Source organism: Bos taurus, chromosome 22 (genome assembly GCF_002263795.3).
Source record: "Bos taurus isolate L1 Dominette 01449 registration number 42190680 breed Hereford chromosome 22, ARS-UCD2.0, whole genome shotgun sequence".
Classification (NCBI taxonomy): Eukaryota; Metazoa; Chordata; class Mammalia; order Artiodactyla; family Bovidae; genus Bos; species Bos taurus.
In genome coordinates this window covers 12,707,434-12,734,603 of record NC_037349.1, presented here as the reverse complement: position 1 = coordinate 12,734,603, position 27,170 = coordinate 12,707,434, and the positions used below count along the sequence as shown (strand labels likewise).

At 43.0% G+C, this 27,170-nt stretch overlaps 1 protein-coding gene across 8 annotated transcripts in view; it reads right to left on the bottom strand.

The window, feature by feature from the left end:
* Nucleotides 1-10,846, bottom strand: part of MOBP (myelin associated oligodendrocyte basic protein) — a 44,998-nt gene extending 34,152 nt beyond the window's left edge. For 3 of the 8 annotated variants that reach the window (NR_198904.1, NR_198903.1, NR_198902.1), the window contains exons 1-2: nt 10,724-10,782; nt 6,917-6,994 (exon numbers count right to left, since the gene is read on the bottom strand). The gene's annotated coding sequence lies outside the window, so the exon portion shown is untranslated. Of the gene's footprint in view, nt 1-6,916; nt 6,995-10,723 lie in introns of all 8 variants that reach the window. The other 5 variants (NM_001435147.1, NM_001435148.1, XM_059879570.1 and 2 more) reach the window with 4 other exon arrangements.
* Nucleotides 10,847-27,170: the final 16,324 nt, after the last annotated feature.

The following is a 27,170-nucleotide window of genomic DNA, read 5'->3' as shown; positions in this document are numbered from 1 at the left end:
CTGAAGGTAGACAAGAGTATGGAGAAGCTGAGAGTCCTGGGGCAATGAGGGAAGGCGAGGCTGGTCCTTGTGGTGTCTGCCCTCCTGGGCTCTGTCATAGGTGCCTTGCGTGGCCTCACCTAGCCCCTTGCCATGAATGACAAGTTGCTGCTGGCTACTTGACCCACCAAAGCCACTGGCCATCAGGACCCCGACTCAGCAGCCTCCTAACCTGGTCTAGGCATCCTCTCAACTCCTCAAAATTGCTAAAGGTAGGCGTAGAGACTGAGCAGGAAAGGAAGCCCAGCAATGAACAGGACATGCAGATAGACTGAACACAGGCAGGGAGGAGGGACAAACAGGATTTCTCCAAGACATATTAAGTTAGGTGATGAATCATTTAGCTAAGGTTTAGGGATGAGAAAAGGGAATAGTCAAAAATTTCGTCTGAGGCATGTTAAGTTGGAAGAACTTATGAAGTCTCCAAGCAGCTACGAAAGAGAGTGATTTGGCCACATGGGTCAGATCTTGAGAGACAGAGAAAGGATGAGAAATAAATTTAAGAGTATTTGATGCTGGATGAGATTTATAGCCAATGGAACACAGAACACCCTGGGAGAAAGGGAGTATAAGAAAGGGGAGAAAAACTGGAAAACGTTTCATTCACAATAGCAACAAGAATCTTCAGATACCTAGAAGTAAAGCAGAAATTAAAATGTGTAAATCCTTGTGGGGAAAAAATTCAGTAGCCATTCTTGATAAATATCCTTAGTGGAAAAGGAACAGGAAGTCCTTAACATTATAATAATGGGCTAGCTACTAAAATATCCACAGTAACAGCTTACTGCTGGTAAAATCTTAGAAACACTTTCATACAAATCAGACACCCCAAGGAGGGTGCTGTCAACACTACCATTCAACATGGCACCTGAAATCCTAACTAGTACAAATTCGAAATAAAAAACTGTGAGACTCCACAGATTGTTAGAACTTAAAGTCCAGCGAGATTTCTGGACCCAAGATCTATATGCAGCTGCTGCTGTTCCGTCGTGCTGAGTCGTGTGCAACCCTTTGTGACCACTATGGACTGTAGTCCACCAGGCACCTCTGTCCATGGGGTTCTCCAGGCAAGACTACTGGAGTGGGTTGCCATTTCTTTCCCCAGGGCATCTTCCTGACCCAGGGATCAAACCTGCATCTCCTGCTTGGCGGGAGGATTCTTTACCACTGAGCCACCTGAGAATACACCAAAATCAAAATCATTTCTCTAGGTCAGGAAGAGCCAGTGTGAAAATGTAAAATAAGAGGAGCCATTCACACTGAGTACAAAACCACAGGACACCTACTGGTAGATGTATATCTGATAGAAGAAATGCAAGACTTCCATGAAGGAATCTGCAAGGCTACAATAGAAATAAGTATGCTGAAGATCTCCTAATACATGTATAAACTTAATGCAATTCCAATAAAAAGCAGATTTTCATGGAATTAGTAAGATGATTTTATAATTCTTATGAGCCCAGACAATTTTGAATGAGAACAGGGTCTTGCCCTACCAAGCATTAGCACTAGTCATGAAATATACTAATTAAAACAGTAGAGTAGTGGTTTGGGAATAGACCAACAGATCAGTGGTACAGAACAGAGCGCCTGGAAACAGACTCACATGTGTATAGAAGCGTGGTTCATGACAGAGGCGGCATTTTTTAAACTATTCAAAAGGGAGACAAAAGATCCCAACAAGAAAAATGATAGCAAACACGTGTGATGGAAGCCAGGTACTATTTAAAAGGGCTTTATGTATTTAACTCACTTAATCCTCATGACCTCACAATAGCCCCACTTGGCAAATGAGCAAGCCAAGGTACAGAGAAGCCAAATAACCCACTGGAGGACATAGAACTAGAACACAGGAGCCCTAAGATACCAAGCAAAGTAGACTAATCTCTATTGCTAATCTTCACAGCATACAGCTTCTAATACAGCAGACGTGAAGAGGAGGGAAGCAAGTCAAAGATTATGATTTTTATAGAATAAAACATACCGTGCAGTTACAAGTTTAAAACCCTATGACAGTAGAGAAGAAAATATACAAACACATAAAAGTGTAGTTTTAATAATCAGAATATTTAAGAAAAAACAAACTACAATTTTTTTTAACAGCCAAATAATAGAAAGAGAAGATTCTTTAAAAGCCAATAATCATATACAAATATGTTTAACTCTAAAGGACTCTAGGAAAGAGACAGTAACAGCAAGGGGATGTCAATTCACACCCTTGTGATTGCCCCAAAAATGGGATTGGAGGATGACGCTGTGGAAGGAAGGGGGAAAGGCAGTCAGTCAGAGCATGGGAGGGGCACAGGGGCTGGCACCTTCTGTGGTCAAGGCACTGTCCCAGGCTGCCAGAGCCCAGGCTTCCTTCAGGAGAGGAACGCACCTGGGTGCTTTGCCCAGGAGCTGTTTCCAGGATAAAAGCTGCGACTTTGAAAGTTCCACTGCAGGCCTGGGCTTCTTTCACCGAGCCTTCCCACAGCCTTCTGCAGCCTGCCCAGCCTCAAATCCTCTGCTGTGAAAACCATTACCTCTGAGCAGCAAATTCATTCCACATTCACCACCTCCCTTAGAGATCTCGAATGTTTCTTAAACCTTGCGAATTCTCAGGTCAGGGGCTAATGCTTGCCTCTGAGAGCAGCTTTACATAGTAAAAGACAGTGCCTTCCGTGTTTGTCCACAGCAGCAAAAACACAACGAGGGAAAAGAACTTTGCTTGTAACTACTAAAGGCTGTTTCTAAGGATGGCTGTATCCATTTGTCCTTGCCTATTCATTTGTTGCCTTAGCAACCAAAACGTTTACTAATTAGTACAGTGAATGTTGAACAGTAGATTCTTGTTGGGAAACCAGTGCCCCAGTAATGGAAACTTTTCATACAGATATTTCTTTTGAATCAGAGTGCGTTTCCACAAACAGCAACATCCTGCCAAAATCCAACACTGATTTGCAGAGCTGCTGAGGCTTGAAAACATCACAGTAATAAGAGGATGCTGATGTCTTGAAGTTGGTGACTAATTTTGGAAGACGAAGCCCTCACTGCTTTACTTTATTTCCAAGTGATAAAGACAAATTAAAGTGGCCTCAGGACCACACTGCCCACGGACAACTATCTCACAGATTCATGCAAAAGCCCTTTCTGATTGAACAAAGTCTGCCCAATCCCAGCTAGGATACCAACCCAAGGGAATGTCAATTCACACCCCTTGTGATTGGCCCAAAAATGGGATTGGAGGATGACGCTGTGGAAGGAAGGGGGAAACGCAGTCAATCAGAGCATGGGGAGGGGCATGGGTTGGCATCCTTAGCACAAAGATACATTTAGCAGTCTGAGGGAGAAGGGCTACATGTATATGTATGGCTGAGTGGCTCTGCTGTGCAACTGAAACTGTGGCAGCACTGTTAATGGGCTATATCCCAATATAAAATAAAAAGTTTTTAAAAGATTATATGTTTAGCAAATGTTTTAGGAGTCAAAACCTTCCTTATTATAGTGGAGCTAAATAAACATGTAAGAAATACATTAAGTTTCTGAAAGTTATTTTAGTAACACAATGTTCATTTTTTTAACATCTGAAATTACAGAGTGCATTGTTTTAATCCTGTGAATTTACACTGGAATTGAATGTGAATGAGTAATCTCATGCTTTTCTATAGAAGAGGGCAAGCAAGCCCAAGAGAAGGAACCAAAAGCATAAGGCTGTCTCCTCATTTAGCCATTCCCTTACTCAAAACCACAGAGACTCTTTCCAGTTACAGAGTAAAGTCCTTGCTTCTTAGTTAATATGGCACATAAGACTCTTCATCATCTGGCCCCTGTCCACCTCTCTCCCTTCTCTCCCCTCCCCAAACCCACACACTTTTGTAGGTCAGAAACATCATCCTGTGATCAAAAGATGTGCCTGTTTCCTTTACCTGGAATGCGTTTTCCCCATGGTGGCTGTGTAGTAAACCGCCATTCACTCTAGACAACCCGCGCTGTTGCTTGGTTGGGGTGGGCTGGCGGGGGCGGGGGCGGGGGTGGGGTCGGCAGGAGACCACCCCCCGGCTGGCGACCTGGCACCACTGGGTACATTTCCAACGTGGCAGTGCCTTCTGATCGAGGCCCAGCCCGTGGACTGTGTGAGGCTAGTATGGGTCTTCCCCGAGTCGGGTTGCTTGGGAATGCAGCCCAAAGTGGGTGGTAAACTCCATCTAAGGCTAAATAACAAGCATGAGACCTATTGTCAACAAGTACAGTAGGAAAGTTGAAAAGAACCAAGCAACCCAGCTAAGGTCTCAGCCCAGCAAAGGATCCTCTCTCCTCTGGGAGGTAATGTGTATGTACTTCTGTTGGTGAGCATGTCACACTGTTATAATAGTGTGGCTGTGTGTCTGAACCTCTGCTTGGACTCTGTGAGGGAAAGGTTTCCATCTGAATCCTCAGGATTCTGCCACTGCTTCTGCTCAAAGAATGAATATTAACTGGGATCAAGTTAGGAGTGACCCCTGGGATATCATGTAGGACTCAAGCTGCTTTTGTCAGATTCCCAGCAAGGCTATTTTAAGAAATAAGGCCTTAACATAAAATGGTTATATTATTATTATTTCATTTTTTCAAGATGTGAAAAATTGTTTGTCTTTCTTAATCCAGTGTTTGTGATATAAAAAATAAAGATGTTTCTCTTTCTCTGTGAAAATGATGGGGTTCTGAATGCACACAAACATAGGTAACACAAATCCTCTCTCTCGTAATTCCTTCCAGAATGATGGAGAAGGAAACCAATCTTCCAGATTTGCACTGTCTTATTTAAAACCCCAAATGTTGATTTGGCCTATGGTCATAGTCGGGTGGTGGAGGTGCTGAAGAAGAGAACCTAAATTAGCTGACTGACGGATTTATCGCTCCACTCAGAGTGTTTAACATGCTTTGGGTTCTGCCTTGGGTTTTCAAAGGGCATCAGTCTCAGGGAGACCAAGAAACCAGGCTAGAGATAAGCCGATTGTCAACCACACCTTTTCCCAAATTTTGTGTCCAAGGTCACCATCTGAGTCAGCCAACAGCGGTGATACTTGTGGACTTCCTCAGCTCGATGAAATGCCACTTATCTTTGTTCCCTTTCGCAATTTGTATTTACCATATTTTATTGAATTCATTCACCTCTTCCAAGAGAAGCAAGAGCTGTCGAGGGTGACTCCGAGGTATATAGTTTGAGCGGCTAGGTCAGTGGTAGGAGCCCCTACTGGAGGAGAAGTTTTGAGAGGAGAGGCTAAATCATGAGTTCAGCTCTAGATGCATTCACGTTGAAGTGTTTGAGGGGCATCTAGATGGCAACATCAAGTGGAGAGTTCAGAGAAATCTGGGCAGGAGATGGAGTTTGAAAGTTGCTAGAGTGCATGGTGACAAAAGCCATGGGATAAATAGACTTGCCCAGGTGGCAGATCATGGCCTGAGAGGGGAGCATGGCCGTGTGCCGGGGCACTCCCACACTTGCAGGTCAGGTGGAGGGGCAAAGTGATTGACCAAGGAAGAAGAGAAGAATCAGAGAGGAAGGAGGGAACCCAGAGCATGCGGCACGCTGGGAGCCAGGGGCAGGAGCGTTTAAACAGAGGGAGTGGTCAGAGCTGTATGCAGAGTGATTCTGAGATGTGGTGAGATAGAAAACCAAAAAGAGTACATTCGCTTAAGGGATAGGGAGATATTTGGTGAATTTAACAGGAACCATCTCCACGGAGTGGTTGAAACAAGTTACACTGGTGGCCCAGTCGAGGTCACTGACCATTAATTTGCAGTGATACCAAGCCTCCTGGTGTTTTTCTCCAAATGTTCGCAGCAGCCCGGGTGGAGACACAGAGAAGACACATAGGTGCATCCAGGGTTGGGGTTTGCTAGAGAATGTGCAGAAGAATTGAAGTGATAAACCCTAGAGTCTATTCATAATAGAAAGAAAGGCCGAAAGGAGTGATTGTTGAATGGATGGGTGAATGCATTGATGAAGGGATAAGTAAATGGATTCATAGATGGATAGGGAGATGAAGGGGCAAGTCAATCCGAAGCACCTGGTGAAAGAATGGTTGTAGTGGGGCACTTAACAAAGTTGAAAGAAAGGAAGGTTGTGAATCAGGTGCTAGCTAGATGTTTGCGCGATTTGATTCAGAGAGGAGAGTTTCGAGTATTGCTAAGTTCCAGCATGGCAGCGGATGGATGCGGCAGAGTGCATAATTCCCTGGAGTGGTGAAGAGTTTATTCACACAGACACTAACGTCGTCTAGGTGGGTGCAACTGAAACGGAGAGGGAGTGGGGGAGCACGGAATCTGGTAACAAAACTATCAGTGAATGACAAGGAGTGACCGGGAAGTCAGATGAAGACTGACGCAGGGGATGCAGCACAGCTTCAGGTTACGGAGAAATGACGAGGGAGTGAAGGAGCCGCGGTCTGAATGTGGCATGGGGAGGATGCTGCCTTGCTCTCAAATCTGGAGCTTCTCGGAGTGTAAAATGGTCCTCACTCGACAGGCTGACAGACGAGGCATTGTTCTCAGAAGACTGGCTGGATTCAGTTAAGACAATGAGATGGACAGAAGCTCCTGAGGAGAGTCCGAGGCTGTAGGGGATGAACTTCACTGTGCTCTGTGGTACGTGGGTTTGTCAGACGTGAACAAGTGGTGGTGTGGGTCGCAGTGCCTCTGCCTGATACAGGGAAGTGTATCATGTCTCTATTCCCCAAGCCTAGAATACTGTAAGACACCTGGGATCATTTTCTAAAGTGCGTAACTCTTACTGAAAGTTTGATTGCTCCATCTGTCGCTGATTCTACATTCCACTTTGACATTCTGAATACTAGTAATCATTATACCATAATTTAGTTGCTGATCCAAAAGAGAGTGGGAGATTCATTTGTACCTGTATTTTCATCCGTGCACATCTGGTGAATAGATCTCTGTTGTGGGCTTCTCTTGGTATCATTTGCTTCTTTTTTCCCTAAAAAATGAAGCAGTAGAATGTATTCTGGTTAATTTAGTGTTTTGATGACTGAAGTTGTAGTTAACTCAAGTGTCTTAATCACAGAGCTTCACACACACAGCCCCAGGAAGGATCATGGTATTTCATCTAGATACTGTCTGTCAGATGGAGGATGGGCTGGCTAGGAGGGGGTATAATGACAAAATTACATGCAAACTTTTTAAAGTCCACCTCATCATCATAGAGGAAAAATGACATATATCCAGTTAATTCACCATCACTAGGTAAAAAATAGTCATTTCTCTTAATAAATCTGAGCTCTACAAACCTGATTTTTGCTTATAATGCTAATAAAATTCCAGAGTCCTGCTCTAAAAATGCAAATCTTCATAATTAAGTAAAGCACCCCAAGAAAAGATTTGAAGGAATGTCCTCCTCGCTTACAGCTCTGGAAAGAGACGTGGTTTTTGCATTGTAAACTCAATGAAATATCCTTTGACAAGGTAGCAAATTGAGAACTTCTAGAAAATATCAATGTAGTTTTCTCATTGTACTACAGAGATCTTTGTGACTATTCATGTCATTTGTCCTGTTCTTAATACATCTCAGATCTTGGAAATGTTCAAAGGGGTCTTATAAAATTGTGAAGATTCTAGACACACACACACAAAAAAACCTCCAGAAAAAAAATCTGTAATTCTAACTGGTTGTCTTAGTTGATACTTTTTCTAGTGATAATGATGTAATTGGCAACTTCTGTCTAACTGTATAAATCTTTGTAAGATTTTTCTGTCAGATCAGATGAAGATCACTAGAATGTTCCTCTTCTCCCAACTACTTGACAGAATAATTGAAATCATATGACTCTACAAGTTTTCTTACTTAAAAAATTAATCATGATCTACTAACAAGTATTGAACTTACACTCCCACTGTAAGTATTGAACTTACACAACCACAAAAGCTGAACAAAACATGCAAAAGAATTGTTTGCAGGCACTGGGGAGCAAATATTGCAGGGCTTTGATCCTTGAGAGAAAGGAAGCAAGAGAAGATTTCCCCTGGTTTTCTGCCTGAAGATAGTTTTCAAACTGTCCTACAGGGGAAAAGAGCCTGAGCGTGGAGAAGAAGAGTCAGAGATCAGAGCCAGGGGTCGCTAAGACTGCAGGGACCCAGAAGGGGTTTGAGATGCAAGCAACAGATAGTAGGGACCTGCTAAGAAGATACAATAACTTTTCTCAGATCCTTGGCCAGTTCCAAAGTTGTGCGTTTGCAGGGTGAAACTGTGGGAAGCCCAGGGGGAAGAAACCAACAGTCACAAAGAGGTTGATGACTAAGTAGAAACATCAGGGCTTGCACATTACTGGGGCAATTGCAAGACCCTGGTGAACACCCTAGACTTTCAGTTGAAGCCCCAGAAAGATCTCACCCTAGGGCAGGGGAGCATGCCTAGGAGAAACGGCAAAGACAAACAAGCCCTAACAAGGCCTAAAACCAAACCTGGACAGGACCAAGGTGATCCTCCAGTAATTTAGCTTAATCCAGAACCTCTGCCACCTAATATCATGCTACTACAGTGTTCAGCCCACAATAAATTTACAGGATTGGAAGATACAGGAAAATGTTCACCATGGAAACACGTAATCCTTTAAGTCGAAATACTTCCTCAAACTCCAGGGTGACTTTGGTGGCCCAGATAAAGGGCCCTAATAGGTAAATCGGTAATATACATTTTCTCCAAAGCTTAGTTCCTCAACATTAAATAACACCACGAGCAGAACCCCAAACTTGAAAGTATCTACCTAATCCAGGGAACAGTTCTGTTAAAGCCATAATATATTCACTTAACCAAAGAGATTGTAATCAAGTTAATCAATTGCCCCATACTCAGATTTATGATGACTTCAAAGTTTTCTCTGGGGAAAAAAAAAAAGGATGATTTTTATCTGCATATCTGAAGAATCCAGTTTGGTAATATTTCCCAAACAAAGGATGTTTGATGGGAAATTCTGGAATGGTAATTGCCAAATACTTACAAACAAAAGTTTTCCCACTTATATACAAGATGAAAGTTCTTCCTCTACCAGACACCATGTCAACATGCTAAAGGCCAGTGAATCTGGACTTGCTCCTCAGGACAATACTTTATTGAACTCTGTTTTCAGCAGATGATTTTGCTTAGAAAAGAAGGGTCATATTGGTGAAATGAATACTCAGAGCAGTAGGCATGAATCCAACACACACAAAAGAAACTCGATAAATACTTCACTACTTGCCTAGCAAGTTCCTGTACATATCATTGTAATTACCATTTATAATTCAAGGACAGCACTTACATACTTTGATTGAATACTTGAGAATTGCATATAAAAGCTCTGGATTTTTAGTTTTTTGTATTTTCTTGTAATATTTTAGGTACTCTTTAAAATCCTGGGTCAATGAGATTCATCCTAGATAAGACTTCGAATTAAAAGTGTGTACAATTCAAGTATGAATTTGGATATGTATGAGCTAAAATACAAGCCTATCCCTAAAAAACTGCCTAGTTATGACCTAATCATGAGAAGACATCAGACCAAATCCAAATTGAGGACATTTAACAAAATAACAGGCCAGTGTGCTCTTCAGAACTGTAGAGATCATGAGAGAATAACTGTCTGAGGACCCTTCCAGATTAAGGGAGATTAAAGAGACACATTAACTAAAGGTGATGGCTGATCCTTGATCCACTCCAAGGATGGTTGGTGAAATCTAGATGTCTGTAGATTAGATGAGAGCATTTCCTCAGTGTCATTTTCTGATTTGGATCACATCTGTAATTTAATCTCAAAAGGCTTAGAAAAAATATATAAGTGCATATACAGAGAGAGAGTGGTAAAGCAAATATGATTCAGTGTCAACATTCAAGTGACGGAGGTACATCTGAAATTTTCCTACTGTTGGCTTTTTTTTTTTTTTTGTAAATCTGAGACAATTCTTAAAATCCACCCACCAAGGCATTCTCCTGTTTTTCTAAGTGAACACAGAATGGCATAGCTGCCTATCTGGTGGCAGTCTGTTCTCTGCCTCCCTGTTTTACTCACAGAACATTCAAAATTCTTTCCCCCATTTTCCTCCTAGTATGCTAGCCAAGTTCAATAGTTTTATTCCTCTGACACACATAATCTTTTCATTCCTTTTTCTATCAACCACAACACTGAAAATGGTTATTTTTAGGAGATTCTGTACGAGACAAAGCATTAGCATCTTTTCATTGAAAGTTGCTAGTCTACAGGGAGCAAAATTCTAACAAGATGTGGGCTTTGTTGTTCCACAAGTATTCCCCACACGTAAACCCAGCTGTATGAGGAAAGAGGCTGATCCTAAATAAGAAGAGAAACTCATTTTCAAATTATGACAAGCAATAAAAGAACTGGGGAAAAAGAAGCCAAAGAATGCTATTGATCTAGCCCCGGTAACATGGGACTTTACACCCCGGAGAGCCTGGGTTGAGGTTTGGAGACTCTGTCGAGTCTCAGACAATCCCAAACACTAGCCAGAACCTTCCAGGAAGGCCCACGGCCCACAGCAGAATCCCCTTGGGGTCCTCTGTGCTTATTTCCTCCTTTCTTCTGTGTCCTCCCGACCTTGACTGCTATTACCCCGTTCCCCTTCGGATAGAGTGAAATTGACCCGTACAGAAATGCGCGCTCGCCGCCAAAAGTGAAGCACAACACGCAGCGAGAGGAAAACCCGTGGAACCCCTTACCTTCAAGCAGCAGCTGTTTGAGACAGGCTCCACGTCTGCACCAGGTCCCGGGGTGGGGTGGGGGCCCCTCAGTGCATGCAGAATATATAGGGGCAGATTACATATCCGGGTTTTCATTACACAAGGTGTTTTTGATGGGTTCTCAGCCAAGATCCACTTAAAAACAAAGCTACACAAAGACTACAAAAAGGCCACACAAAGTTTAAACAAAAGGCTAAAGAAAGACCAAACAAAAGCCAAAGCCAGTTTAAACAAAGAAGGAAACAAAGGCAAAACAAAGGCCTAACAAAGACAAAAACAAAGAGCAAAACAAAGGGCAAAAGAAAATCTAAACAAAAGCTGGGCTAAGCCACAACCGCATCACTGCCTCACACACACACACCATACTACATGCTATCCCCATGCACGCACCAACTCTGGTCTTCCACCTCCCATGTCATCAGACTCCTGCCAAACTCCTCACTAAGGCTCACTCCACACCAACTGTACCCCATCAAACCACACACCAGGTCCAACCACACCACACACCCTTCCAGTGCGCCACGCCACCTCAGCGAGCATGTCACCCCATCGTGCTATACACACACCACACACCACAAGCCAAACCCACCCACCACAAAAGGCGTTGGAGTCGCGCTGGTACATGTCTATTTTTAGGCTTCTGTTTCTGTACTCTATGCAGATTAAATACACATACATGTTGCCCTCCCTAACACACCTCCCCACACATGCCCAAGATAACATTCACACACATGCCCTCATACACTAAACAAGAGCACCTTGGTCTAGTCACAACTGAGCTTGGATTTGGAAGATTCTGTGACATTACCTGTTGCATTCAAATTTATGCAGACTTTTGAAAAAGATCATCTCTTTTGGTACCTGATTTCTGTAACTAATCTCATGCAACTAACATGGTAATATCGACTTCAGTCTTAGACATTTGCATTTTCTTATCATTGTCCGGTAACTCGTGGGTCATACCATTGAGTCCTATAGCTCTGTGCCTCTGTTAAATTTCATGGTTCCTATAAGCCTGTGCTTCTGCAAAAGTTCCTTTTATGTACATAGAGCAATACACAAATGATTTGAAAGAGGAAAGATCACTTCTGAAACTAATCCAACCAACAGCAGCCTTGCCTCGTAAATTCCCAGAGCTCCTGATGGTGAGATATAAAGGCCAACACTGCTGTCAAGTTTCCTTTTAGGCTCTTGTCTGTTGTATGCAAAAAAGAATCACCCAGGGAACCTTGAAAAGGCAACCTATTGGACTACAGACATCCAAAGAAATCTCATTGTGCACTAACCTCATGGCTAGTTAAACATGTGTCTCTGAGTAAGGAGTTATGAATGTATGCTGACTGACTCCTGCCATGAGGCCAGGGCTCTGCCAGTGCTGCAGGGGATGTGTTTGAGGGCTAGGTAGAGTGAGGTGGTTGAGAGCATGGGCTCTGAGCACTGGGATGGTCACAGGACTCCGACTCTAAGTACAAGCCCAGGGCTTGTTGACAAGCGGTGGAATGGGCAGACAGGCTGGCCTTCGCATGGGCAGACCTCAGAATCCAAGTAGCTGGAAGGTTTTCCCATTTGGTCATTCCGTCTCTTCAGCAAAGAGCAATCTATCTTCCAGTCTAGCAGGGTAGGGAAGGTGGGGGAGTTGGAGTATCTTACCACTGATATTCTGTGATCAGGGTGGGCAAGGGGCCTACATGAGTTATGTAGATGTTCCCTTTTTAAGCCCTGCCCATCACCCTGCTCTGCCCAGCTTCTGAATCTGGAAATTTCTCCGTAATAAACTTCCCAGAACCAGGGCAGGTCAGTGCAGTAAACCTGGAAATCTGTTCAGAATGTGCACCTTCCCACACCTTGCCACACTTTCTGCTCTGCCTGCCACCCAAGCCTGGAGATGAGTGGTGTTTCGACACATGATTGTGACATGCTTTTTTCTGGCATGGCCCCTGCCAGCTCTTACGATGGAACTTCTCAGACAGCCAAGCCAGTTACCGCCCTCCACTCATTTCTACTTTCCCAAATTGTGTTATAATTACCCATCTTTTGTTTAATGGGTTAAAACCTTTTTAAAAATTCTCTACTGCCCCTGTGAGAGTTTAAAAAATCATTCTTTACCTTTTAAAAAATACTGTACTATAATTTTAGTAAAAATTTTTGGATAAAAGTAGATAAATAAGCTTGTATAGTCAACCTGTCACTTTTAACCAAAAAGAAAAAAAAAACTATTATTGTTTTTATTGGGATATGGTGGCTCAGTAATAAAGGATCTGCCTGCAATGCAGAAGACCTGCGTTCAATCCCCGGGTTGCAAAGATCCTCTGGAGGTGGGCATGACAACCCATTCCAGTATTCTTGCCTGGGAAATCACATGGACAGAAGAGCCTGGCAGGTTACAAAGAGTCAGGCATGACTTAGCAACTAAACAACAACAACATAATTCATATACTATAATAGTCATGATTTTAAACTGTAAAATTTAGAGACATTTAATATTTAATATAATCACTCTACACGTGGACATCACCAGGTGGTCACTATCAAAATCAGATCCTTTATATTCTTTGCAGCCAAAGATGGAGAAGCTCTATAGAGTCAGCAAAAACGAGACCAGGAGCTGACTGGCTCAGATCATGAACACCTTATTGCCAAATTCAGACTTAAACTGAAGACAGTAGGGAAAACCACTAGACCATTCAGGTATGACACAAATCAAATCCCTTACAATTATACAGCAGAAGTGACAAATAGATTCAAGGGATTAGATCTGATAGACAGAGTGCCTGAAGAATGGATGGAGGTTCATGACATTGTACAGGAGGCAGTGATCAAGACCATCCCCAAGAAAAAGAAATGCAAAAAGGCAAAATGGTTATCTGAGGAGGTCTTACAAATAGCTGAGAAAAGAAGAGAACCTAAAGGCAAAGGAGAAAAGGAAAGATATAAGCATCTGAATGCAGAGTTCCAAAGAATAGCAAGGAGAGATAAGAAAGCCTTCCTCAGTGATCAACATAAAGAGAAAGAGGAAAACAATAGATTGGGAAAAACTAGAGATCTCTTCAAGAAAATTAGAGAAACCAAAGGAATATTTCATGCAAAGATGGGTATAATAGAAATGGTATGGACCTAACAGAAGCAGAAGATATTAAGAAGAGGTGGCAAAAATACACAGAAGAACTATACAGAAAAGATCTTAATGACCCAGATAACCATGATGGTGTGATCACTCACCTAGAGCCAGACATCCTGGAGTGCAAAGTCAAGTGGGCCTTAGGAAGCATCACTATGAACAAAGCTAGTGGAGGTGATGGAATTCCAGTTGAGCTATTTCAAATCCTAAAAGGTGATGCTGTTAAAGTGCTGCACTCAATATGCCAGCAAATTTGGAAAACTCAGCAGTGGTCACAGGACTGGAAAAGGTCAGTTTTCATACAAGTCCCAAAGAAAGGCAATGCCAAAGAATGTTCAAACTACCACACGATTGCACTCATCCCACACACTAGCAAAGTAATGCTCAAAATTCTCCAAGCAAGGCTTCAACAGTATGTGAACTGAGAACTTCCAGATGTTCAAGCTCAATTTAGCAAAGGCAGAGGAACCATAGATCAAATTGCCAACATACACTGGATCATAGAAAAATCAAGAGTTCCAGAAAAACATCTATTTCTGCTTTATTGACTACGCCAAAGCCTTTGACTCTGGATCACAACAAACTGTGGAAAATTCTGAAAGAAATAGGAATATCAGACCACCTTACCTCCCTCCTGAGAAATCTGTATGCAGGTCAAGAAGCAACAGTTAAAACTGGACATTAAACCACAGACTGCTTCCAGAGTAGGAAAGGAGTACATCAAGGCTGTATTATTGTCACCCTGCTTATTTAACTTCTATGCAGATTACATCATGCAAAATGCTGGGCCAGATGAAGCACAAGCTGGAATCAAGATTGCCAGGAGAAATATCATTAACCTCAGATATGCAGATAACACTACCCTTATGGCAGAAACCAAAGAGGAACTAAAGAGACTCTTGATGAAAGTGAAAGAGGAGAGTGAAAAAGCTGGCTTAAAACTCAACATTCAAAAAATTAAGATCATGGCATCCAGTCTCATCGCTTCACGGCAAACAGATGGGGAAACAATGAAACAGTGAGAGACATTATTTTCTTGGGCTCCAAAATCACTGCAGATGGTGACTGCAACCATGAAATTAAAAGACACTTGCTCCTTGGAAGAAAAGCTATGACAAACCTAGACAGCATATAAAAAGCAGAGACATTACTTTGCCAACAAAGGTCCGTCTAGTCAAAGCTATGTTTTTCCAGTCATGTATGGATGTGAAGGTTGGACTATAAAGGAAGCTGAGCGTGGAAGAATTGATGCTTTTGAACTGTGGTGTTGGAGAAGACTCTTGAGAGTCCCTTGGACTGCGAGGAGATCCAACCAGTCAATCCTAAAGGAAATCAGTCCTGAATATTCATTTGAAGGACTGATGCTAAAGCTGAAACTTCAGTACTTTGGCCACCTGATGCAAAGAACTGACTCACTGGAAAAGACCCTAATTCTGGGAAAGATTGAAGATTGGAGAAGGGGATGACAGAGGGTGAGATGGTTGGATGGCATCACTGACTTGATGGACGTGAGTTTGAGCAAGCTCTGGGAGCTGGTGATGGACAGGGAGGCCTGGTGTGCTGCAGTCCATGGGGTTGCAAAGAGTCAGACACGACTGAGCGACTGAACGGAACTGAATATAATCACAAGGATGTGAAAGCACCGTCACTATCTAATTATGTAGCATTTTCCTCACTCTAAAAATAAACTCATACTGATTAGCAGTGAAACATAATACTATTTGATATCAGCACGTAGAGTCAGACATTAAAGGAGTTAAGAGGATACAGCAAATACTGTGTTGGCCATCACTGAATATTAATACAAAGTGAGGGAATCTCTATAGAAAAAGTTACCTTAGGAAAGACACTGATGAGAGGAGGATGTCTCCATATTCTTCCTAGCAGGTTAAATGTGCATGAAGTCACAGCTACAGTTAGACAGGTGTATACCTGATAAAATCATTTCCCAAAGTATGTGTTGTAAAAGATAGGCTAGAGACAGACATTCAGATTAATGGCAATGCTATTTTTCCTGTGGAAATATGAAAAAATGGCCTTTATAAATAACTGTAAAACCATTAAATTATTGCAGGGTAAATAATACTGAATTGATCAAATCAGAGAGAAACAAACTGAAGCGTCTCTTTGTTTGCCCTTCAATCCTCACTTTCAGAGTAAATCTGTCTCCTCCGAGACTTTGACCTGCACCTTACCAATTTTGAACTGTCCCCAACTTTCAGCAGTAATCAGAGGAATACGACACCCAGTTAGCTACCAGCCATTCAGACAAAGCCTCTGTGTGTTCCCGAGTTCCACATCCAGTGTCTCTCTCTCTTTCTCTCTCTTCTTGGACGCAGTCACAATTGTGTTCTGGCTACTAGTGACCTATATGTACATTATGTTCTCTGCTTAAAGGACTGGATTTTATCCAGTTGCTGGGTTAAAAGTCACTCTTTAGAAGACACACTTCTGTTCAACTTTCTGAACCCAAACCATGGATTGATTGTACTACCCCTTTTAATTTTACCATTAGAAAAGGAAAGAGTGGACACAGGGTAGCAATAAGCAAAGATTCTAGCAAGAGGAGAGAGTCAGAATAAGAATGTATTGTTGTGATGTGTTAAAGAAAACCCAAGCTAAATAGTAATTAAAGTGTAAAAACCAGATTTTACTCAGGAACTATTGCAGTAGGAGAAAAGAGACCACAGTATAAAACTGGGCTTAACTCCAAATACAATATGGGCAAGTGGAGATTAATGCCAAAGAAGCAGATTGGAGGAGTTGATGGATGGAAAACTACTATCCCTGATAAGGAGGGGATTTCTAACTAAACTGACTTGACAGGATTCTGGTTAAAATCACAAGCTGTAATGGGCACTGCAAGGTCCCAGCTGGCATGCCACACAGAACTATATATAAAACCCGTGGTTTCCAAACACTGCAGGAAGCCCTTCTATGCACAGCAGGCTCTCAGGGTGCCATGGAATATTTAAAATGTCAAGAAAAACTCAACAATACTGGACCTCTGTCCGACATCCATGGACCAACAGCTTGCGATAATTCACCATTTCAATAGTACACTGAACTGTGTTTTTCACTTTGCTTGGTATTTTGGCCGCACTGTGAGGCTTACGGGATTCTAGTCCCCTGACCAGAGATGGAATCTGCACCTCCTGCAGTGGAAGCGTGGAGTCCTAACCACTGGACTGCCAGGAAATTCCCTCTACTATTTTATTAGATGATATCATATTCTTTATAAGGGTGGATTTTTAGATGTTCGCTTGATAAAAAGCAAGTATTTCAAGAGAATCGTGAGGAACAGGAACTGAGAATGGCATTGTCACAACTCACCTCCTGCACGCAGCCCCATTAGTGGGTACTTGTAGTTTCTAAGAATAAAAACATTATTGTTTTTTTGTTCCTTCTCTTTTTACTTTTTTTTGGCTTCAGCATAGCTTGTGAGATCTTAGTTCCTTGACCAGGGATCGAACTCAGGCTCTCAGCAGTGAAAGTCCTAATCACTGGGAAGTCTTTTTTTTTCAGTTTCTGTGTGTTTTCAAATTACTGCTTAGTTCTGAGAACATAAATTCTAATGAGGTTATTTGGGTCTAACTGCCCCATGAAAAGGACTGTTAGGGATTTCTTTTGACCTATGGGTGCTATGAAAAAGAAATTATAGAAACCCTAAAAACTCCTTGAACCGAGATGCTCAAGAATTCTGATATAAAATGACTGAGGTGTGCCACAATAAGATTGTCTTTCTCTTACTAGAAAAATGTTTACGATCTGCGGAAGCTCTGCAGTGACTCTGAAGAGCCCCGGGTTTCGTCCCAGAGCAACAGTATGAGAAACACAAAGAACAGAATAGCAGCATATACGCGTGTCAGCCCCAGCCTCCCAGCTCACTCCACTCTCTGGTCCCTGCTTGGTGTCCATGCAGCTGTTCTCCGCATCTGTGTCTCTATTTCTGCCTTTCAAATGGGTTCATCTGTTTTTCTAGATTCCACATATATGCATTAATATACAGTATTTGTTTTTCTCTTTCTGACTTACTTCACTCTGCATTTTCTCTCTTCTAAAATAGTTCACCCCTGAAAAGAGTCAAATGTCCTTTTTATCAAAAGTCTGTCTTTTCGAATATTTCTTTTCTCTTTGGCTGTGTTGGGTCTTAGATGGGGCATGTGGGATCCTCACTGTGGCATCTTGTGCTGCAGTGGGCAGGCTCAGTTGCCCTGCAGCATGTGGGATCCTAGTTCCTGTTCCAGGGCTTGAACCAGCGTCCTCTGCATTCGAAGGCAAATTCTTCATCACTGGGTGGCCAGGGAAGCGCCTCTAAAGTCTGTCTTCAGAGGTTCTGGCCAGCTCCCTTACTTCAGGATCGGTTCTCACTGATCTTGGGAACATGTCTGTAATAGGTTGGGTCTACCTAGCTGCGTACAAGGGATGCGGCCAGGCCAAGTCAGTGGAAACAGCGGGAAGTCATCACTGATGGGAGGACGGTGATATAATGTATGGAATAAGAAGTGCCTATTCTTACTGGCTTGGGAATGGGATTCTTCGAGACTGCAGCCTGGCAGAAATGGTGAAAGTGAAAGTAGCTTAGTTGTGTCCAACTCTTTGTGACCCTGTGGACTATACAGTTCATGGAATTCTCCAGGCCAGAAAGGTGGAGCAGGTAGCCTTTCCCTTCTCCAGGGGATCTTCCCAACACAGGGATCGAACGCAGGTCTCCCACACTGCAGGTGGATTCTTTACCAGCTGAGCCACAAGGGAAGCCCAGAAATGGTGAAATGTTAGCCAAAGCAGCTTCCTCCTTCCACCAAGGTTACAGGCAGCTTGAGCTGGGTGCCATACCTCATAGGAGAACTCACACCACCATGGGCCTGGGCAGGCCTAGTTTCTGTCTCTTTTCCCTGTGTCCTTTCTGGCTTATCATTTGTCTGCATTTTTTATTTTGCCATAAAGTATTCTCTTTAATCACCACCTTGGAAGAAGCCAGGACGAGTTCAGTAGGCCTCGACCATGTACGTCTACTTCTGCTGTGACCTCTTCTGCCGGGGTGTGAGACAGGCAGGCAGTGAAAGGGACTCTCAGACGTGCTAAAGTCTGAAAGATGACCCCAGATAACCAGCTCTCTTTCCAAACACAGCAGCTTAACTAATGCCTCCCTGTCGAGAACAGCATTCAGGACGCTTGCTAAAATTATAGTGAGCTGGGACACCAGCTGGGGCCAGTCAATTCCTCCTTGTCTCAGATGGTGAGAGAAGTACCCCAAGCTGCTGCCTCTGCTGGGGACTTGAGTACCAGCCAGATGCACAGTGACAAAGAGCGGTCTGATGGTTTTTGCTGCAATGCTTTTAAAATTTCTTTGTATGATATAAAGCTACAACTGTTTAATTATTTGGCAGTGGTTTTTGCATTTTGCAATAAAGTTTTTGATGACCAAGAGCTCAGAGAGATGAAAGCCACGGTTTAATAGAAAACTGTGTTGAATCTCAGTTTCCCCAGAGAGTTGGGGACAAATGTGTAGCTTGCACCAAAGTTGTACAAGCATTTACACACCGCTGTGGACTCTGTGATGGTGTCAGTGACCCTCCCACGCTCCCCCTCAAAAAAGAGAGAAATCTTTTGTGGACATGAGAAATATCTTTGTGGATGTGAGAAAGCAACAGCGTCCACTTCTAAAGAATGTTAAGAAGGAGATGCATCCCACAATGGCAGGCAGTGTGACAGGCGCAGCTGCTGGACGTGCAATTACAGAGCACGCCGTGGTGACGCTCAGTTTACATCATATGACAGCCCCTTTTTACCCCAATATGTATTTATTTGACTGTGTCAAGTCTTAGTCGTGCTACACAGGATCTTTAGCTGTAGCACATGAGTTCTTGGTTGCGCCAAGTGGGATCTCGTTCCCTGACCAGGGATTGAACCCAGGCCCCCTGCACTGGGAACGTGGAGTCTTGGCCACTGGATCACCAGGCAAGTCCCAGATGACTGCCCTTTTAAGTATGCTTACTTTTTATTTGAAATTCGCTGCTAGGCATCAGATTTTAGGAAAGGTTGAGCCTTTGAAAAACTACTTCATAAATCAAACTAAATGTCCCTAATCGCTTTTGTAAATGAATTTGAACTCCATTAAAATACTCCAAGGATGGAGCACCAGAAACTTCAGTGTTTGAAGTTTCAGCAAATCACAATTATCATTAAACCCAAGAAACTTGCTAGTTCTCCCCACCCCATCATCCTTTTTGAGACACTGTGCTCTATTTTTATCTTATTTGGCTGCACTGAGTCTTAGTCGTGACATGTGGGATTGGTTGTTTCCTTTTGTTTTTTTAGTTGTGGCATGCGAACTCTTACTTGCGGCATGTGAGCTCTAGTTCCGAGACCAGGTATCGAACCTGGGCCCCTTGCCCTGGGAGTCCCAGCCACTGAAGCACCAGGGAGTCCCAGGATACTCTGTGTCCTGTGCTGCTTCCAAGTGCCCAGTGGCTGCAGCCCCTTCCCTACACGTGGGGGCTTCCTGCCATCACCTCCCTGGTAACTTACTTGGGAGTCCTTGTGCCTGGGTCTGCTCCTGGTGGGACCCAATCTAAGGCTAGCCCACAGGACAGTCTTCCTGTGAGTCATGCCCTTTTTTCCTTCATCTAACGGGGCCCTCATCGAACTTGGGGTCTGTGTCTACCTTGTATGAGAAGTCACATTTCCCCAGCTTAGCCCCAGGTCATCCTGAAGTTTGGCATGATTTAGCCAAGCATTTGCTGTCAAATCAGATGCCTTGTTCCTAAGAGCAGCTTCTGCTCTAACAAGTCCATTAACATTTGCTGAAACCTGGGACATCTCTGTATGAAAGGGTTAACCCATCCACTCAACTGTTATTTGCTTCAAGAAATACTCTTTTAAAAAATAAGCTGTGGTACATATACACAATGGAGTATTACTCAGCCATTAAAAAGAATACATTTGAATCAGTTCTAATGAGATGGATGAAACTGGAACCTATTATACAGAGTGAAGTAAGCCAGAAAGAAAAACACCAATACAGTATACTAACACATATATATGGAATTTAGAAAGATGGTAACAATAACCCTGTGTACGAGACAGCAAAAGAGACACTGATGTATAGATCAGTCTTATGGACTCTGTGGGAGAGGGAGAGGGTGGGGAGATTTGAGAGAATGGCATTGAAACATGTATAAGATCATAAAAAATATATATATATAAACAGATTGTACCAATTTGTACAAATACTATAAAATTATATTTGGTGTCTACATAAACTACACTGCATAATATGTAACATTCTCTTTGATTATTAAAGAAAAATAACTTTATGCTTGACCAGTCAGAGATTACAAAGAAGTGCATGTCTAATTCCAGGGATCAAGTAAAGCAGTTAAGTCCTCCCGTGTAGGCTGCAGACTTGGTCTCCTGGAACCAGCGATTGGAAGAACTGGACACCAAAAGGCAGAGCGTCCAGGCTTACAAATAAGGAACTTGTTGCCTCTCTCTGCATCTGCAGTGTCTTTGTTAATCACAAAGTGTGATTTTGCATTCTGATTACCAGTGTCATCAGCCTTTGTACAGATTTGAGCAGAGCAAATCACAATCATAATCATTTTATGGCATGTGATTCTAATCTCTTCCCAAATTATTAAATTTTGAATATTATTTAACTGCAATGGTTGATTTAAAAAGACACACACAAGACTGAAAACCAAGATCCAACAAATACTTTGGTTGAGAACAAAGTATTTTAGAAAACCCGCTGTGCAGGCTATATTTTATGGTCAGTATTTTAATTTAAATATTTGATATTGGCAATGTTCAGCATAACTTGTTAATTTATCTTTATTATAAAGACTTTTAAATATACACAAAATTGGGGGGCATTCTCATTTTTTTGCCTAATTTCAGTAACTGTTGACATTTGTCTTTCTTGTTTCATTTATACCTAATCCTCACTCACCCTCTCCCCTACCCACATTCACTTTTTTCTTTTCTTTTCTCTTTTTTTTTTTTTTTTACTGAGGATGGGTTTAGAAGTTTCAAAATCAAATCTCAACCATTATTTCACCCACAAATCTGTACAATTTACTGTCTCTAACAAATTATGACTTTTTAAATTGCCCACAATGCTGTTATCATGCCTAACAATTTAACAGTAATTCCATAGTTAACAAGATGATTCATTTGTGATTGTTGTTGATATTCAGTAATTCAAAGTGGCAGTAGGAAAGAGCTCAGCTGGTACTTTATTTTGAAAATATAAATTGTCATAAGATTTTGCTTCTGTTTCAAATTCACCAGCTAATCTTGTCTGCAAATTCAGTGAAGCCGGGGGAAAAAACAGAACTCTCCGTCTATTAAGGATTGTTTAAGGTAAAGTTACACAAAAAGACAGTTTCTTCTATCCCCAATTTTAAATAAAATGTTTAAGCTCTGTTTTATAAATTCTCAAACAACATTAGGATTCTGTGGGACTTCCCAGGTAGCTCAGTGGTAAAGAAACCACCTGCCAATGCAGGAGACACAGGAGATGTGGGTTCGATCCCTAGGTCAGGAAGATCCCCTGAAGGAGGAGATGGCTACCCACTTCAGTATTCATGCTGGAGAATCCCATGGACAGAGGAGCCAGCAGGCTACAGTTCATGGAGTCGCAAGGAGTTGGACCCGACTGAAGGGACTTAAGACGGCAGACCAAAAATGACTTTTGTTTTGCTGAAGTTAAATTGTGGCCCTACTTTGGGTGGATATTAAATAGCGGGGCTACCTGTCAGTTAAAGCCTTTACTTCCTGTGGCAGTACAGGCATGCTCACCCCATGAGGAAAATGTTGAGCTCTCTCTAGAGTGGGGACTGCTTCCCAGGTGGCTCAGTGGTAAAGAATCTGCCTGCCAATGCAGGAGACACACGTTTGATCCTTGGGTTGGGAAGATCCCCTGGAGGAGGCCATGGCAACCCACTCCAGTGTTCTTGCCTGGAGAATCCCATGGACAGAGGAGCCTGGCGGGTACAGTCCATGGGGTTGCAAAGAGTCAGACATGCCTGAGCACACACGCATTAGGATTCCACACACAGTTTCTGAAATATGTTCACGCTGTGTTTATTGAGGTGGAACATAAGAGGACTCCAGGGGTATTTGGGGTTTCAGGAATAAAATGATGCATTTGCATGCAGTGCCAAATTTACTCACATGTATTATGGAGTAAAATCTCATATTTTTAAACAGAAGCAAAAGCTTGTGAAGAAATACCATCCTTTATTTGGGCTGCTTTACCAGACCCCGTTAGATTTGAGTTCAGGCTCATCCTTTCCTCCCCTGCTAAGGAGAGGGACAGCTTTGCTGGAGAAACTTGTAAATACTGAGTCAAAGGATTAAGAAAATGCAGCTAATTCTAATTGAGGGATATCTTTATTAGTCAACACATTTCAACGCTGCTTTAGGTGAAAAACTTGCCTTTGATTATACAATCCAGATTCCAGCCTGGAAATTCAGAGCAAAATCCTAACTAGCACATTTTAGGCATGCCAGAACCAAAGTCTTTATTATGTTAACAAAAGTAATTACAAAATCCAGCAATCCAGAAGTTAGCAGACTATCTAAAATGCACCCACCCTCATTTAATAAGCATAAAAACTATTTTATGGATTTTCTTTTTGGTGCAATGAGTCCCAGCTTTCAAATATTTCAGAACATATCATTTCTGCTTGTTGTTCACAATACCTGATTGGTATGAATTTGCAATTATCCACAAGATAAAGACAAAGGGAAAGAGAAGAGAGGATAAAATAGTATACTTTCTAAACAGTGCAGTAAAGAGGATTAGGCCATCATTCATCATATCTCTTGGAAAAAAATTGTTTACTTTCAGTTATATCACTTAATAATACCATTAACTTTACATTTGTCTTTTTTTCTTTTTTTTTTTTTTTTTAACTTCAAGTCCTCTTTATCACCATTCCCAATTCCAGGGCCCAAATCAAGTCCTTCTCGGTAGTAACTGCTACAGAGCAGATCTCCCGTTTTCATTCCTGTGAGGTTTGTATGTTTATTCCTTAGTACATGTGAGGTCTTAGGAGGGGTCAGTATGAATATACTCATACACTTCTGGTTTTTCAGCAGTGTCTTTAGGATCTGTTCAGATGTAGAGGCATGTGAATTCCTTTTAACGGCTGGATGTCCTGTGTCCTCACATGCAGGTTTATCTGTGATTCTGCCTTCCCGCTTTGGATGGAGACGAAGGTGTTCCCAAAGTTCCTCTGCTGGAGTGCCCAGTGCCAGGCTAAGGTTTGAGGAATGAGAATGCGTTTTGTTAAAGGGGACGATGTCCTTAAGCTGGTTGTTTCTGAATGGAAAGTGCAGGCCAGATTAATATGGACCCAGAAAATTGTGGAAGGTTTGTGGGGGAAGAACACTGAGCTTTGCGCACGTTCAGGATTGGCTGAGATAGGGTTGAATTTCATTAATAAAATGAATGTGAAAGGTAAAGTGGTTTAGAACCTGAATCTGGTTCTCTAAGAGAACAAAGTTTTCTTAAAATACTGAACTGTTTTCGGTAATTGTGAATTTCTTTAAGTGATCTCTATTTGCCAGTGAGATCTTTTATTACCACTGGTTAAAGTTTTTTTATATTTTGATAAACTTCCCCTCCTGGGGTTCCTGTTACATCCAGATCTGGGATCCTCGGCCCCTCAGCTAATTGGAGGCCCTTTTCCTTATTTTTTTTCCTGCTGGGCACACTGGCCTCACCAGGGCAGCTGCTCCAACAAACACACATACACACATTTAGACAAACACATGCACACTCACTCCCAAAGGCCTGTGGGTGAGCAGAAGGCAACCAGAGACAGTAGACGCCTCTTCCAGTGTGGGGGCCTCCCATCTCAAGGGAGTTTCTGGACTTTCTGCTTCCTTGAGTGTGGAGTCCAACCAGAGAACCAGGCAAGGGAAAGAACGAGCTGGGGGGTGCAGGCCAGGCTCTGGAAGGACAGGAGGGACGTTCTAGGGTCAGTTTATAATCATCAAGCTCTCCCCTCTATCCCTTTTTTTCCTGGATATAGAACATGAAAAACTCAGCCTTTTGCAGTGGTCATTGGGGGTTCCCATGTGGACAGAGGGGCTGTCATCAAGGATCCCAAATCCCACTGCAGGGACTGGACTGGAGAGGGTGGCATTGCTGCCAACATACTGATTCAACACAAATTCCAGAAAGTAGATGTGGACTAAAGAAGCTGACCCATATTGCTCGCAAGTCATTGCCAGGAGGAAAACTTAAGTTTTAAAAGGGCAATAAAAAAAACCTCTTTAAAACATAGTAAATCCAAGCAGAGCAGAAAGGGCCCGAAGTTCCCAAATCCCTGTGGGTCCTACCTCAGCCCGCCTGAGAGTCTGCCCATCTGGGCCTGAGAGCTTGGGGCAATTGGCCGGAGAGGTTCACTGGGGCGAGGCAGGCAGCGTGCCTGCTTACAGAGCCCAGCACGGGGAAGCAAGCTGGCTGCACCCGCCCTGGAGGGCTGGGCTACTCGAGTTTGACCTTGGCTTCTGACCCACGTACTAGGTCCATCTGAAAGGCTGAGTTAGACACCGCCCACCCTCCCAGGAAGCGAACCCTGCCCCCAGCAGCCGTTTCCAAATGACACCAGGGACCCTCCCACTCTCTGCTTAGGGTCCCCAGAAACAGCAGGGCTGAGGGGAGGTCTGAAAAGCAGTGGAGCGTTTTCATGGGCAGGTGGGACTTGAGGTCAGAGAAGAGCGCCCATGGAGGCCCTTTGTCTCAGCTGCGTCCCCACAATGAGCTGAAGACAAAGGAAAAAACGAGGGAGGGTTGAATCGTGTACTTTCTAAATAGTGGAGTTTAGAAAGTGGAGTTTCTAAACAGTGAGAGGCTTAGGCCTCTATTCATTAAGTACTTAAAAAAAAAAACTTTCAGTTTTATCACTTTAAATTATACCAATAACTTAACATTTGCCTTAAAAAAAAAACAAAACTCCAAATTCAAGTTCTCTTAAATACCACTCCAAACCCCGAGGTCCTTCTTAATTCTAACTGCTACAGGGCAGACCTCCAATCTGTTCCTTACACTTTTAGATCTGTATGCTTGTTCGTTAATACACATGAGGCATTTCCTCCTAATAGAGATCGGGATGAATATCCTCATGCACTTTGAGCTTTGTCAGCAGTGTCTTTAGGATCTATTCAGATGTACAGGCATGTGAATTCCTTTTAACTGCTGGATGTCCTTGTCATCACATGCAGGTTTATCTGTGATTCTGCCTTTGTCCTATGGGTGGACATGAAGGGTCCCCGCCAAGTTCCTCTGTTATAAACAACGCTGCAATAATGCTTTACCCAGCGCCAGCTTGAGCTGGAGGGCTGTATAGCAGCAGTCGGGAATAGTGGGAAGAAATAGTTTATCAAGGACTTTCAGAATTTCTTTCTCATGGTGCTAATTAGCAGGCTTTAAGTGAGATGACTTTGAAGTCTGCACCACGCTCTCCTATCCGGCAGGAACAGACTGCTGCCCACCTCTCCACCTCTGCCGTCATGTGCCTCCTATTTCCTGGTAAGTACAAGAAAAACATAATCACATTTAATTTCCATGAATGTTGCCAAATGTTTGTTCCAAACTTGATTTTTTTTTTTCATCAGCCTTTAAGACAACTGTACCTTGGATTTTCTTCATTTTCCCTCCCCTGACCTCCTGAGACTCCTACGGAGTTTCTCCCCCTCTACCTGGCCCTGGGAGCTCACTCCTCTCAGATCTCATCCAGTTGCCTGGCTCCATATTTATGCCAATGAACCCAGCCCCTCTCTGATGCCCTGTCCACACAGCGCACCTCTCCCTGTGAATCTTGGCTGGGTCCAGGTTATCTGTTCACAAATGATTCATCTCTCCAGTTGGCCTGGGCACACCCTTTCTCCCCCGCACACCCCAACTTCCTTCACGCCTGCCTCTCCATCTCAGTTAAGGGCAGGGGAACAGCCAAGTACTAGAATGTCTTTCCAGTCCCTCCCCCATTACAATGACTGATGCTGCTGCTGCTGCTAAGTCGCTTCAGTCGTGTCTGACTCTGTGCGACCCCATAGACGGCAGCCCACCAGGCTCCCCCATCCCTGGGATTCTCCAGGCAAGAACACTGGAGTGGGTTGCCATTTCCTTCTCCAGTGCATGAAAGTGAAAAGTGAAAGTGAAGTCGCTCAGTCATGCCCGACTCTTAGCGGCCCCATGGACTGCAGCCCACCAGGCTCCTCCATTCATGGGATTCTCCAGGCAAGAACACTGGAGTGGGTTGCCATTTCCTTCTCCAGTGCATGAAAGTG